This window comes from Rattus norvegicus, chromosome 2 (genome assembly GCF_021556685.1).
Source record: "Rattus norvegicus strain SHRSP/BbbUtx chromosome 2, alternate assembly SHRSP_T2T, whole genome shotgun sequence".
Lineage (NCBI taxonomy): Eukaryota > Metazoa > Chordata > Mammalia > Rodentia > Muridae > Rattus > Rattus norvegicus.
In genome coordinates, this window is record NC_141535.1 from 51,855,954 (window position 1) to 51,870,710 (window position 14,757).

The 14,757-nt window shown below is 38.9% G+C and overlaps 1 pseudogene; it reads left to right on the forward strand.

Annotated features, from left to right (window-relative positions):
- Hnrnpa1-ps25 (heterogeneous nuclear ribonucleoprotein A1, pseudogene 25) overlaps nt 1-6,119 on the forward strand; it is an 82,746-nt pseudogene extending 76,627 nt beyond the window's left edge.
- Nucleotides 6,120-14,757: the final 8,638 nt, after the last annotated feature.

Consider the following 14,757-nt stretch of genomic DNA (forward strand, 5'->3'; position numbering starts at 1 on the left):
GCTACAACTCCAAAAATTAATACTATGTATGGAGAAGCCATTCAGGAACCATGTTCACCAAAACTACTAATGACTTCCTTCCATTGGATTTTCCCTGGTTGACCACATTGCTGAGATGTCATGGCTTTAAAACCATTTGTGGCATCATCACCTAACACTTAATGTTGCTAATGGTTGTGAAAATGAAGTGACATGTCATTGTCATTAACTTGTTCTACAACCCTTAAGAAATAATTCACCGAATTTATACAAGATAGAAACAGCAAACCATATTCTTCCTGTGTAGCTAGGACCCTGCAATACTAGATTACAGAAAGAATAAATTTCTTCTCAGACAGATAATATATTTTAACACTTTGAGCATTTCTCAAGTCTGAATATGTAGGCAGCACGGTCGCATTATTGTGACAGAGTATGTGAAGTATAACTTGACATTAACTAAAGGGACCCTCTTAACGGGAAGCAAAGAGTTACAAGAGGTGTCCCCAAACACCCTTACTTTGACTGTAGGTTGATTTTTATAGACTCTTTTCTTCTTTCTAAATGAGTTGCAAGACTCAAAAACCATCCTGCTGTGAAATCAAATAAATCTTGTTCTGCTTTGAATACAGAAAGGTCACAGTGGTGCTATACTGAAAGGCTATGTGAAGAAGAGTGTGACAACAAGAATCCTGGCCCTTTTCATAGATGTGCAAAGGACATCCATGCCCCAGGGGAATGGTTCTTATGGACCTTCATCTAGCTTAGAGATTCCTTTTTTTTTCTTTTTAATAGATTTGTCTCTCATACCAGAGTTTTCAATCCCTCCTCTCCTCGCAGCTCCATCCCACATTCCCTTTTCTGTGCTCCACTACTCTGTCTCCTATCAGAAAAGAGCAGGCCTCCAAGAGACAGCAAGAAAATACTACAACATAAAATACAGACTCAATAATATAAAAGCCCTCATCTCCAGGCCGGAAAAGCCAACCACAACAGAAACAGAGGCCCTGTTTCAGACCCATGCAGGACCCATGCTTATAGCATCAGTCTCTATGAGCTCATATAACACAGTGATTCCTGGATTTTAACAGAATTCAGAAAACACTGAATCTCACCTCTGTCACTCTACTCTGACACTCCATGAACATAGCCCAAATATTTGTAAATTAGTTTTTATTAAAGATTCCAGCAATATTTGAGCCACGTTAAGAATTAGTATTCTAACCTCACCAATAGACCCCTTCAATGCTTACCCATTCTCATTTCTATGGAGGTGTGTGTGTGTGTGTGTGTGTGTGTGTGTGTGTGTGTGTGTGTGTGTTGTTTTTTGAGATATCACCTCAGTGTATAGCTTCTTACTTACTGTGTACCCCAGTTTGGGACTAAATTTATGATCAGCCTGACACTACCTTCCAAAATGCTGGAATTATAGCAGGTGTCATTATTCCTACTGTATGAGTTTTTTTATTTTATTTTGTAATAAATAAATATAAAGCTTAAAATTAACAGCTTTGTTGTTATCTTTATAGTTTTTGAGAGGCCTTGTTTGTCATAACGAAGAAACACTATATTAATTGTATTGAGATATTAGGAACCCAATGGTTCAGCTAAAGCCCTAGATAATAAAAGTTGAAGTAGTTTCCTATTCTGTCTTCCTCGTTCTTGATAACAGAATGACAACAATAAATTCCCATTTTGAAAAGTCTAAATATTTGTCTTTTGAGTTTTCCAGAAAATGTGAACTAAAGTTCAGTTGTTCTTATGTTTAAAATAGCCGCTAAATATTTTGCAGAACAAAGTAGTTGCATATTACATTGAGTCCTATTATTTTATACTGGGTCAGTATCCTCTGCAGAACTATGTAAAGAATTTTCTTGTAATTTTTCTCTACAGCTTGATAATGGAACTTTTGTCTAGTCGATATCAGTCTGCAAGTTAGAAGATCTGTCCAGTCTTCTTTTTTGTCTCTTCACTCTCTTTAATGTCTGGGAGTCTCACACTGGTAATCACGACAATTGCTCCATCATTCATCAGTAAATAAGTTGACATTTCCAACTGAGATTTAAATACAAGAAACCTTCCCAGTGAAACATTTGTACTGGAAAGTGACATTTACCGCACCTTTATGTAATTTTTATGTGTCCAATTGTCTCAGCTTTCAGTTGTCAGAAAGTAGCAAATGGTCTACATGCCCAACATTTCACTGACTTCTTTCAAATTGCTTTTATTTTTACTCCATAAGAAAATTGATGGTGACTACTACCATGCCTTTCTAATACTGACAAACTACACTTTAAAATTCTGCTAAAATAAAATTAAAAGCCATTAAACTATTTTGTAATTAATCCACTTGGATATTATACCATGTAAATTACTAAAATATCCATCTTAGATTATAGGACACAAACACTGGCATGGAGAATGTGAGTTATCTGTTCACTTAAGTTCTATTATTTTCACAATAAAGATGTGTCACAATCTTGATGTGCAGCATTGATTAAGTGATAAATTACCAAAGAGCCATTTGATAAATTTAATATTCAAACAGAATTCTCACATATGTGTTTAGAAAAGGGTTATGGAATCTCCCTCCAAAACTAAAATAATCTGCTCGGGCCATGTGTGCGGTAAAGGTGAAGATGAGGCCTAGATTGAAGCTGTGAAGGTGAGGCCTAGATTGTTTGAAGACACCAAAATGTTGAAGATTCCAGTGCTCTGGGATACCTGCTAAGGTGAGCTGCAAATGGAGAGTGGAACCAGCCCAAGACAGAGAAGTGTACTGTTGTCAACAAAGCTGAAAGAAATTGGTGATCTGAAGAGCACTTTGGCATTAAATATAGACATGCAGAGTTTGGAGTTTTTGTTTTGCTTCAGTCTAGTATTTCCTCACTATGCTCCCTTTCAGAATGATAATGACTATCCTTTAGAATTGTATGCTGAAAATATGTAATCTGCTTTTTCATTTTAATTTTATAGAGAATTACACTTAAGCCATTGCATGGATCTCAGAAGATGTTTTGTCTTTTGGACTTTTAATAAGGTTGAGGTTGCTATAGTCTATGGGCACTTTTGAAGTTGGATTGAATGCACTTTCCATAATGGTATGGCTACAAACCAGGGCGGGTCAGGGAGTGGAATGTGATGTGAAGAGGAATGACCCTTTAGGAGACATTACCTTGTTACAATAGATGTGACCTTGTAGGAGGAAGTGTGTTCCTATGCAGTTAGGCTTTGAGGTCTTATATGCCCAGCTAGGCCTAGTGTGAGAGTCTCCCTTCTGCTGCCTGTAGATCAAGATACAGAACTCTCAGCTCCTTCTTTGGCACCATGTGTGTCTGCATACTGCCATGCTTCTTACCATGGTGATAATGGACTAAACTTTGGAAACTGTAAGCTAGCCCAAACTAAATGTTTTCTTTTATAAGAGCTGCCATGGTGTCTTAATCAGGGTTTCTATTCCTGCACAAATATCATGACCAAGAAACAAGTTGGGGATGAAAAGGTTTATTCAACTTACACTTTCTACATTGCTGTTAATCACCAAAGGATGTCAGGATTGGAACTCAAGCAGATCAGGAAGCAAGAGCTTATGCAGAGGCCATGGAGGGATATTACTTACTGGCTTGCTTGAGTTCCACTCTTGACTAGCTTTGGTTTTGAATAGCAATATGGAAAGTATGAGTTGAATAAACCCTTTCCTCCCCAACTTGCTTCTTGGTCATGATGTTTGTACAGGAATAGAAACCCTGACTAAGACAAATTGGTACCAGGTGTAGGGTACTTCTGTAACAACCTGACCATGTTTTGGGGAGGCCTGTAAAGGGACTTTGGAACTTTGCATTAGAAAAGCCATTGAGGTGTTAAGAGCTCTGTGGGAAGTTCTGTAGGAACTTGGAAAATAATGTTGAGAAATGCAGAAAATGGAGGCCTGGCTTATGAAATTTCAGAGGGAAGATTAAAGACTCTTTTCAGGGCTGTTGCTAATTTGATTGTCACAATGCTGTGGTTTTGGTTAGCTGAGGCTGATGAATCAACTGTGATTAACAAGATACCAGAACTACTACAGTGAAAGCTTTGCATTGCTAGGACTATTGATACTGGTCAGCTGGAGCTAAGTAATTAGTGGTGATTAAGAAGGGACCAGAATCACTGAGATCAAATCTTCTGGAAGTGTTTTCAGAGAACACAAAGAGGCGGTGTTCTAAAGATAGCCAAGGTTGTACCTCATGCTGTGGCTGGACCTGGTGTTGTGTAAGAGTCACCAAGTAGTACTGATTTTGAAGACATGAAGAACAGCTGAGGCTGGGCACTGTGAGAATTCATGGAAGGTCATTGATGAAGGTGCAGCCTCAGTTGCAATTGATGGCTCAGGACTGAAGGGATCATGCAAGGGAGTTGAGGCTTGGCACCATAATTAGAGCCTATGAGAGGCTATTGGTGAAGCCTAGTTAAGTCAAAAGACAGCAGTATTTTGAAGATGCCAGTACCATGAGATGACCCCCAAGAACAGCAGTAGCAGTGGAGTACAGGTATTGGGGCCAAGAAGAAAAGGTGTGTGCTACAAACAGCAGAGCTGGAGAAGTGACCCAAATCCTTGGAGGAGCCCAGAAGATTGTGAGTGGATCCCAAACATTAGATGGTTAGAGTTTGATTTTGATTTTGATTTTAATGGTGCCCTGATATTTTTCCCTCTTTAAGAAGAAAGTATTTTAGTTGAGCCCACAGTTAAGAGACTTTGAGCCTCTCTGCTCTTTGACACTGCTGAGGAAGCATCACTGAAGGCTCTTGTCACCCTGCCATCATATTTAAATCAGAGCCTAAGGAGCCGAAACAGCTGCAGAAGCACTTAATTGGAGGACTGAGCTTTGAACAACGGAGGAGAGTCTGAGGAACCATCTTGAGCAATGGGGAACTCTCACTGACGGAGTGGTAATGAGAGATCCAAATACCAAAAGATCCGGAGGCTTTGGGTTTCTCTCATATGCCACTGTGGCGGAAGTGGACGCTGCCATGAAAGACCATACAAGGTATGGAACAGTTGCGGAACTTAAGAGAAGATTCTCAGAGACCAGGTGCCCACTTAACTGTGAAAAAGATTTTTTGTTGGTGGTATTAAAGAAAACACTGAACAATATCACCTATGAGATTATTTTGAGCAGTATGGGGAAATTGAAGTGATTGAAATTATGACTGATAGAGGCAGTGGAAAGAAGAGGGGTTTTGGTTTTGTCACCTTTGATAACCATGGCTCTGTGGATAAAATTGTTATTCGGAAATACAATACTGTGAATGGCCACAACTGTGAAGTAATAAAGGCTCCATCAAGCAAGAGATGGCTAGTGCTTCATCCAGCCTGAAGCCAAAACCACGAAAATCACCTCCGAGGTCAAAGAGGTTCTGAAGGTGGTTTTGGTGGCAATAACAATTTTGGTCAAGGAGGGAACTTCAGTGGTCATGGTGGCTTTGGGTGGCAGCTGTGATGGTGGTGGATATGATGGCAGTGGGGATGGCTATAATGGATTTGGCAATGATGGAAGCAATTTTGGAAGTGGTGGAAGCTACAAGGATTTTGGCAATTGTCAGACCCTCCTGGGCTCCCTCAGTGTTTGCCCCCCCTGCTGACCTTGCTGCTGCACATGGAAACATTTGTTTTTAAGAAAAGAACATCTTCACCTTTACTGTTTGGCCAATGGGCAGTAACACTGTTGAGTCAGTTCCTGTTTTATCCTGAGAATGTAAACTTGTTTTTGTCATTTCCATGTTCCTGTTTTTATCCTGAGAATGTAAACTTGTTTTTCCACTGTGCTTCCAGGTTTTTTCCACCTGGTGGACTTGGTGCATATATATTGTGAACCTCAGTAAAATTTTGGCATTCTTGTAGCACCAATGACCAGAGTCTATGTCTTTTGGTAAGTCCCCCAGGACTATGCCTGGTTCTCAGTACCATGGCAGAGTGGGTGCTGTCAGGCAATTACAGCAACCAGTCTTTAAATTTTGGACCGATGAAAGGAGGACACTTTGGAGGCAGGAGCTCTTGCCCTTATGAAAGCAGAGGCCAGTATGTTACTAAACCATAAAACCAAGGTGGCTGTGGAGATTCCAGGAACAGCAATAGCTATGGCAGTGGCAGGAGGTTCTAATTACAACCAGAAAACAAACCTTAACAGAAGAGGAGAGACAGAGAAGCGAAGAGAGCTACTGGTTACAACAGATTTGTGAACTCAACCAAGCACAGTGCTGGCAGGGCCTAGCTGCTACAAAGACATGTTTTAGACAATACTCATGTGTGTGGGCAAAAGCTCCAGGACTGTATCTGTGAATAATTGTATAACAGGTTATTTTAGTTTCTCTCCTATGGAAAGTGTAAAGCATTCCAACGAAGGGTTTTACTGTAGACCTTTTTCACCCATACTGTTGATTGCTAAATGTAAAAGTCTGATCATGACCCTGAATTTTAAAAGAGATTGAATATTTTAAAGGAATTGAAATTTTAATATGTAAGAATTTGTAAAGACTGTGGAACTTTTAAGGTTATTTAGTGTAGGGAGCCGTATTGGATTTTGGCCTGGCCGCTTTTTGACTGCAATGGCTCAAACTGGCTAGGTGACCACAGATATTCACCTCTAAGATGACTGTCATAAAGTCTTGAGATTGTTGGACAAAATCCTCTCCCATGAAATTATGGCACAGGAAGATAACATTAGATCTTGGGGATGAATATAAAAGTAAGGGTTGAGACTTAATAGTGATGTGTTTGTGTGTCATATTGACAAGGTGTCAATTGTACTGGCTGGTTCTTCATGTCAACTTGACACAAGCTGGAGTTATCACAGAGAAAGGAGCCTCCCTTGAGTAAATGCCTCCTTGAGATCCAGCTATTCGGCATTTTCTCAATTAGTGATCAAGGGTGGGGGGCCCCTTTTGGGTGGTGCCATTCCTGGGCTTGTACTCTCAAGATTTGTAAGAAAGCAAGCTGAGCAAGCCAGGTGAAGCCTCCATGGCCTCTGCATCAGCTCCTGCTTCCTGGCCTGCTTGAGTTGCAATCCGAACTTCCTTTGGTGATGAACAGCAACATGGAAGCTGAATAAACCCTTTTCTCCTTAACTTGCTTCTTGCTCATGATGTTTGTGCAGGAATAGAAACCCTAAGACACATTTTATTAGTGTCTAACTGAGACACTTCAGATACCAACTTAATATATTTTTCTTTTACAATTCTACATTTTTGTTTATTTTATTGTATGAATGTTTTCCTCTCTCAAGTAGGTTTGTTTGACATGTGTGTGACTGGTCCCTGTGGAATTCAAAAGGCATTAAATCTTCTGTAACAGGCGTTACAGGTAGGTGTGTGTCACTGTATATATATATGTAATGTGTACATATGTACACACAGGCGGTGGTACACATATGAAACTTTGAGGACAACTTGGGTTGGTGGTTCCATGTAGGTTCTGAGGAAAAATCTCAGGCCATCAAATTGATTCAATTGTCTATACCCATTGTGCCATACAAGTATTCTTTTTAACAGGATCTCAATGAACACCCTTCAGTCAAAATTCTCAGACAATTGTAGGTGCCACAGGCATTTTGAATATATTTCTTTGAGAAGACATATATAAAAAGATGAATGATATTTTTAAAAAATGACAACAAAGGCTAGGGAAGTTATAGGGATGAAACTGTGTTCACTACCAGTGAGAACAGAAAGTTGTATAGACAGTGTGGAAATCAGCAAAACATTAAGACCTAAATTTGCTTACTGCTCCTTAGTTTATACCCAAAGGCCTGTTAAGTCATCCCCCAGACATGCTTCCACATCTATGGGTTTTGCAGAACTATTCATAAAACCTAGGAAAAGGAATCAGACTAGATGGCCAATGAAATATGAATGGATAAAGAAAATATGGTGCATGTATACAGGAACATTTTATTTATCCTTGGAGGAAATGAATAATGTCATTTGAAAAAATTGTATGATATGGAAATCATTACGTTAAATGAAACAAGTCAGACTCAGAAGGACACAACATGTTTGTTAGTTTGGTGTGGCAATAGAGGTCATGGAACTATACATGACCTAATAGGAGGAGAAAGAGAGATCTTAGTGGAGAGAAGAATAAAAAGGGAAGTAGTGAATTACTTGTGACTTGAAAGACAATATTTGGAGGGTTGGGGTGAAGTGAATCAGTATGATGGGTATCAGGGCTGAGAGGAAGTTACACAGTTGTATGTTACAGAAGACATAGGAATAATTTATGAAATTTCCATAATGAAATCCATCACATCTCATCTAATTTAAATCTAAGAGAGTGACAATATTCCATATTATAAAGTTAATTCTTATCATTTAATAGTCCCAGTATCTACAGGGTCTATTGCACTTCATTTGACAAGCATAAACTCTAAAAGATGACTATGCTATATTATGATTTAAAGCAATAATGTGTGTTACAGAAGTGGTACGTTAATAGATTTGTAGCTCAGAGGAAAGGGAAGAGCTAGCTGAGAAAGGAAATACTTCTATATGTATAATGCTTATAAATTAACAGAGTTTTTAATTTCTTACAATGTTAACATACAAAGCATATAATTAAAACTTAAAGATTTTTATATAACAAAAGACCTAGACATTCAAAATATACTTCTAATGCTGTGTAATACATTGCACTGATAGATTGAATTTTCTGTGTTCCTATGCATAGCTATTACCTTGTTAATTTCCATAAGTCTGGCTATTCAAATTTATTTTTGAAAATACTCAGATGGCAAGTTTGTCTGAGAAAAATATCTGATGTGTTCAGGCCACTTACTTTTAATACAGTGAAGCAATTACACTGCTTGGTTATACAGATAACTAGAAAGCTTCCAAGCATAAAAATCGATCTAGCTCAGTCATCTGTGAATACTCAAACATCATTTAACACATGATGCTATTTATCGAGAATAAACCATCAAAAAAATGCTCATCGATGTGTGTCAATTTTCCCAATAAAAATAAACCACTGTGCCTACAGTTGATTATCCTCTATTCTGACCCCTGATATTTTAGGCTAAGAATATTTGAATGGACTGAGATGCTATCAAGGGCTTCATATTAGCAACTACTATCTCATATAACAAATAAATAAATCCTATTTCCAGTACTTATTACAGTTTTTTTGGGAGAATGCACCGTACACTCCATCTTCTAGTCCAGTCCACACCACTAACCAAAAATTTAAAAAGTCTGCAGCCATCAGGGACTACCAGATGAAGCCCCTACCCCAATTCCCAATGGGCAAACCCAGTAGCAGTGAACTCTCTGCCACACCTGCAATTTACTTCCCAAGGTCACAGGTCCACTTGAAATCCTGGAAGCATACTGCTGCCAGGGTCAACCAGGTGAGATCCCTAACCTCGACCCCCTGCCTGCTGGATGCTCAGCAAACCCAGTAGCTATGAAGGCTGCCTGTGACTTCTGCACTCAATCTTCTGGTTCATACTTTTAACTACAATTCCAAAAGCCTGCATGCAGCCATCACATGTCACCAGGTAAGATACTAACCCAATTCTCTGCCTGCCACCTGCTCTAGGCAAACCTACTCTACCCCCAGTGCACTCCACTTCACGTGTCACAACTCCTTGAGTATCTCCTTGTGGCTCTCCAGGATAGAGGACTGCAACTACCAGCTCCACAGACAGAGATATACTTACATCAGGGACTACCATATCTGCCTGTAGCCCCAGAAGCCTGCTCCCATCAGGGACTACTGGGCCTGCTAACACTAGAAACAGCTATAAGCCTAAACATCAGCTTAAGAACACAATCAACAAAAGGCAGGGTAGTATGACACCATCAAAAACCCAACTCTTCTACAACGGAAAGCCCTGAATGTCCTCACATACCAGAATCAGAGGAAAGTTACCTTGTATCAAATCATATGAAAATGATAGAAGCCTTTAAAGTGGAAATGATTAAATCCTTTATAGAAACACAGGAAAAAAATAGAGGCCCTTAAATAGAAAATGAACTTTCAGAGGAATCACCATCTTTGACTTCAAGTTGTATTACAGAGCAATAGTGATAAAAAGCTGTATGGTATTGGTACAGGGACAGGCAGGTACATCAATGAAATAGAATTGAAGACCTAGAAATGACAGCACACACCTCTGGTCACTTGATCTTTGACAAAGGAACTAAAACCATCCAGTGGAAAATAGACAGCATTTTCAACAAATGGTGCTGGTTCAACTGGAGGTCTGCATGTAGAAGAATGCAAATTGATCCTTTTTTTACATCCTTGTACAAAGCTGAAGTCCAAGTACATCAAGGACCTCCACATAAAACCAGATACACTCATATTAATAGAAGAGAAAGTGGGGAAGAACCTCGAACACATAGACACAGGGGAAATGTTCCTGAACAGAACACCAATGGCTTATGCTCAAAGATCAGGAATCAACAAATGGGACCTCATAAAATTGCAAAGCTTCTGTAAGGCAAATGACACTATCAACAAGACAAAACAACAATCAACAGATTTGGAAAAAAATCTTTACTAATCCTGCATTCAATAGATGGCTTATATCTAATATACACAAAGAACTTAAGAAGGTAGACTCCAGAGAATCAATTAATTCTATTAAAAATGGGGTACAGATATAAACAGAATTCTCAACTGAGGAATATCAAATGTCCATGAAGCATCTAAAGATATGTTCAACATCCTTAGTCATCAGGGAAATGCAAATCAAAACAACCCTGAGATTCCTCCTCACAACAGTCAGAATGGCTAACATCAAAAACTCAGGTGACTGCAGATGCTGGTGAGGATCTGGAGAAAGATCCTCCTCCATTGTAGGTAACATTGCAAAATGGTACAACCATTGGAGAAATCAGTCTGGTTCCTCAGAAAATTGGACATAGTATTACCCAAGAACCCAGCTACACCAATCCTGGGTATATATCTAAAAGATGCTCCAACATATAGCAAGAACACATGTTCTACTATGTTAACAGCAGCCTTATTTATAATAGTCAGAAGCTGGAAAGAACCCAGATGTCCTTCAACAGAATGAATACAGAAAATGTGGTACATCTACACAATGGAGTACTACTCAGCTTTTAAAAACAATGACTTCATGAAAATCTTAGGTAAATGGATGGAACTAAAAAATATCATCCTGAGTGAGGTAGCCCAGGCACAAAAGAACACACATGGTATGCACTCACTGATAAGTGGATATTAGCCCCAAAAGTGTGGAATACCCAAGAAACAATTGAGAGACCACATGACCCTCAAAAAGGAAGACCAAAGTGTGGGTGCTCCTGTCCTTCTTAGAAGGGGGAACAAAATACTCATGGGAAGAAATATGGAGACAAAATGTAGAGTACAGATTGAGGGAAAGGCTATCCAGAGACTGCCCCACCTGGGGATCCATCCTAGATACAGATATCAAACCCAGACACTATTGCAGATGCCAAGAAGTGCTTGCTGACAGGAGCCTGATACAACTGATCTGGGAGGCTCTACCAGAGCCTGATAAATATAGAAGTGGATGCTCACAGCCAACAGGGTCGCCAATGGAGGAAGGAGAGAAAGCTCTGAAGAAATGGAAGGGGTTTGCAACCCCATAGGAAAAACAACAATATCAACCAACCAAACCCCATAAAGCTCCCACAGACTAAACTACCAACCAAAGAATACACATGGAGCAACCCATGGCTCCAGCCGCATATATAGCAGAGGATGGCCTTCTCAGACATCAATGGGAAGAGAGGACCTTAGTCCTGTGAAGGCTCAATGCTCCAGTGTAGGAGATGCCAGGGCAGGAAGGCAGGAATGGGGAGGTGAGCGGGGGAGCACCCTCATAGTAGGAGGGGTATGTAGAGATGGGATATGGGGTTTCCAGAGGACAAACTGGGAAAGGGGAAAACATTTGAAATGTAAATCAATAAAATACCCAATAACAAAGAAAATGAATAAACATAAAAAGTACAGGAAATTATAATCAAAGAGGTGAAAAATGAACAAAACTGTTCAAGACCTGAAGGTGTAAGTAGAGGCAGTAAAGAGAACACAACCTGAGGGAGTCCTGGAGACAGAAAACTAACAAAGAAATCAGGAGCTACAGACACAAGTATCACCAGCAGAATACAAGAGATGGAAGAGAAAATCTTAACTATAGAAAATACAATATAAGAAATCAATACACTGGTCAAAGAAAATGCTAAAACTAAAAACTTTCAGATAGTACTAAAATTCCAACTTATAGGCCTAGGAAATATCTTCAACAAAATCGTAGAAGATAATTTCCCAACCTAAGGAAAGAGATGCCTAAAAGTGTATGAGAAGTTTACAAAGTGGACCAAAAAGGAAAATCTTCCCGCCATCTAATAATGAACACACTAAATGTTCAAGGAAAGAATATTAAAAACACAAGAGATATTGGCCAAGTAACATGTAAAAGAAGACCTATTAGAATTGCACCAGACTTCTCAACAAAGACTTAAAGTCAGAAGAGCCTGAGCAGATGTTTTACAGTCTCTAAGAGATCACTAATGCCAGCCTAGAAGTTCAATCACCATAGATGGAGAAAACATGAAACTGCATGATGAAACCAAATTTAAACAATATATTTCCACTAGTCTAACCATAAGAGAACACTAAAAAGAAAACTCCAACAAAAGGTACGTAAGTATACCTAAGAAAATATAAGAAATTGATTGTTCCATACCAGCAAAACCAGAAGAAATACACACACACACACACACACAGAGAGAGAAAGAGAGAGAGAGAGAGAGAGAGAGAGAGAGAGAGAGAGAGAGAGAGAACATTGTCACCAACATAAGTAAAAGGAACTAAGGATTACTGGCTGTTAATATCTCTCAACATCAATGGTCCTAATTCCCCCAAAAAGACACAAGTGAAGAGAGTAGATCATCATTCTGCTGGATATAAGAAATAGTTCAGCAACAAAGATAGATATTACTTCAAGTAAACGGCTAGAAAAAGGTTTCCCAAGCAAATGGACCCAACAAACAGGCTGCAGTTGCCATTTTAGTGTATAATAAAATAGACTTTCAACCAAAACTATTCCAAAGAGATACAGAGGGACCCTTCATATTATTTAAAGCGAATATACACCAAGAAGACATATGAATTTTGAAAGTCTATGCCCAAAGGGCGAGGACCCAAGCATTCATAAAAGAAACATTATTAAAGCTTAAATTACACAGAATACCCCATATGTTAATCATGGGAGACATTAAAACTCTAGTCTCACCAATAAACAGGTCACCAGGGCAGAAATTAAACAGAGAATTAATGCAATAAACAGAGCTAATAATCAAATGCACCTAATAGATATCTACAGAACATTGCACCCAAAAATAAAAGATTATACTTTCTTCTTACTACCTCATGGAACCTTCTCCAAAATTGATGATATACTTAGTCACAAAGCAAGCTTCACCAGATACAAGAAAATTGAAATAACTCCTTGTTTCCTCTCTGACCACCATGGATTAAAGCTGGATTTCAACAACAACAGAAACAGCAGAGATATTTATAGAAACTGAACAACTCTTAGGTCAATGACCACCAAGTCAAAGTAAAAATAAAGGGAAAAATTAAAGACTGTAGAATTCAATGAAAATGAAGGCAAAACATACCTAAACATATAAAACACAATGAAAGCAGTGCTAAAGTTCAAAGCATAAGTGCCTTCATAAAGAAACTACAGAGATACATTTCATTTTTATTAGATATATTTCTTTGTTTACATTTCAATTTTTATTCCCTTTCCCAGTTTTGTGCCCATAAGCCTCTCTCCACCACATGGGTATTCCCCCATCCATCCCCCTTACTGCCCCCCATATTCCCCTGTCCTGGGGGTCCAACCTTATCAGGACAAAGGGCTTCCCCTTCCACTGGTGCCCCAACAAGGCTATTCTCTGCTACATAGGCAGTTGGAGTCCTGAGTAAGTCCATGTATAGTCTTTCGGTAATGGTTTAGTCCCTGGGAGCTCTGGTTGGTTGGCATTGTTGCTCTTATGGGGTTGCAAGTTCCTTCAACTCTTTCAATATTCCCTCTAATGCCCTCCAAGGGTGTCCTGTTCTCAGTTCAGTGGCTTGCTGCTAGCATTGACATCTGTATTGGACATGCTCTGGATATGTCTTTCAGGAGAAATCTATATCTGGTCCCCTTCAGCATGCATTTTTAGCTTCATCAATATTGTATAGTTTTGATTATATATATATATATATATATATATATATATATATATATATGTACATATATATATATATATATATATATATATATATATATATATATATCACGTGTGCAGCAGGCTCTGAATGGCCATTCCTTCAGTTACTGTTCTAAACTTTGCTTCCATATCCCCTCCTATGGATATTTTTTCCTCCTTTAAAGAAGGAGTGGGAGCATCCGCATTTTGGTCATCCTTCTTGAGTTTCCTGTGGTCTGTGGATTGCATCTTGGGTAGTTTCAGCTTTTAGGCTAATATTCACTTATCAATGAGTTTTATATTAACAGTTTTAAAGTACATAAAAAAGCTCTAGAAAACAAAAACAAACTGAGGAAAAGGAAGAAGGAGGAGGAGGAAGAGGAGGAGGAAAAGAAGAAGGAGAAGGAGAAACAAAAGGAGAAGCAGAAGCAGAAGGAGGAGGAGAAGGAGAAAAATAAGAAGAAAACACACCCAAGAGGAGTAGATAGCAGAAAATAAACTCAGAACTGGAATCAATCAATTAGAAACAAAAAGCAATACAAAGAA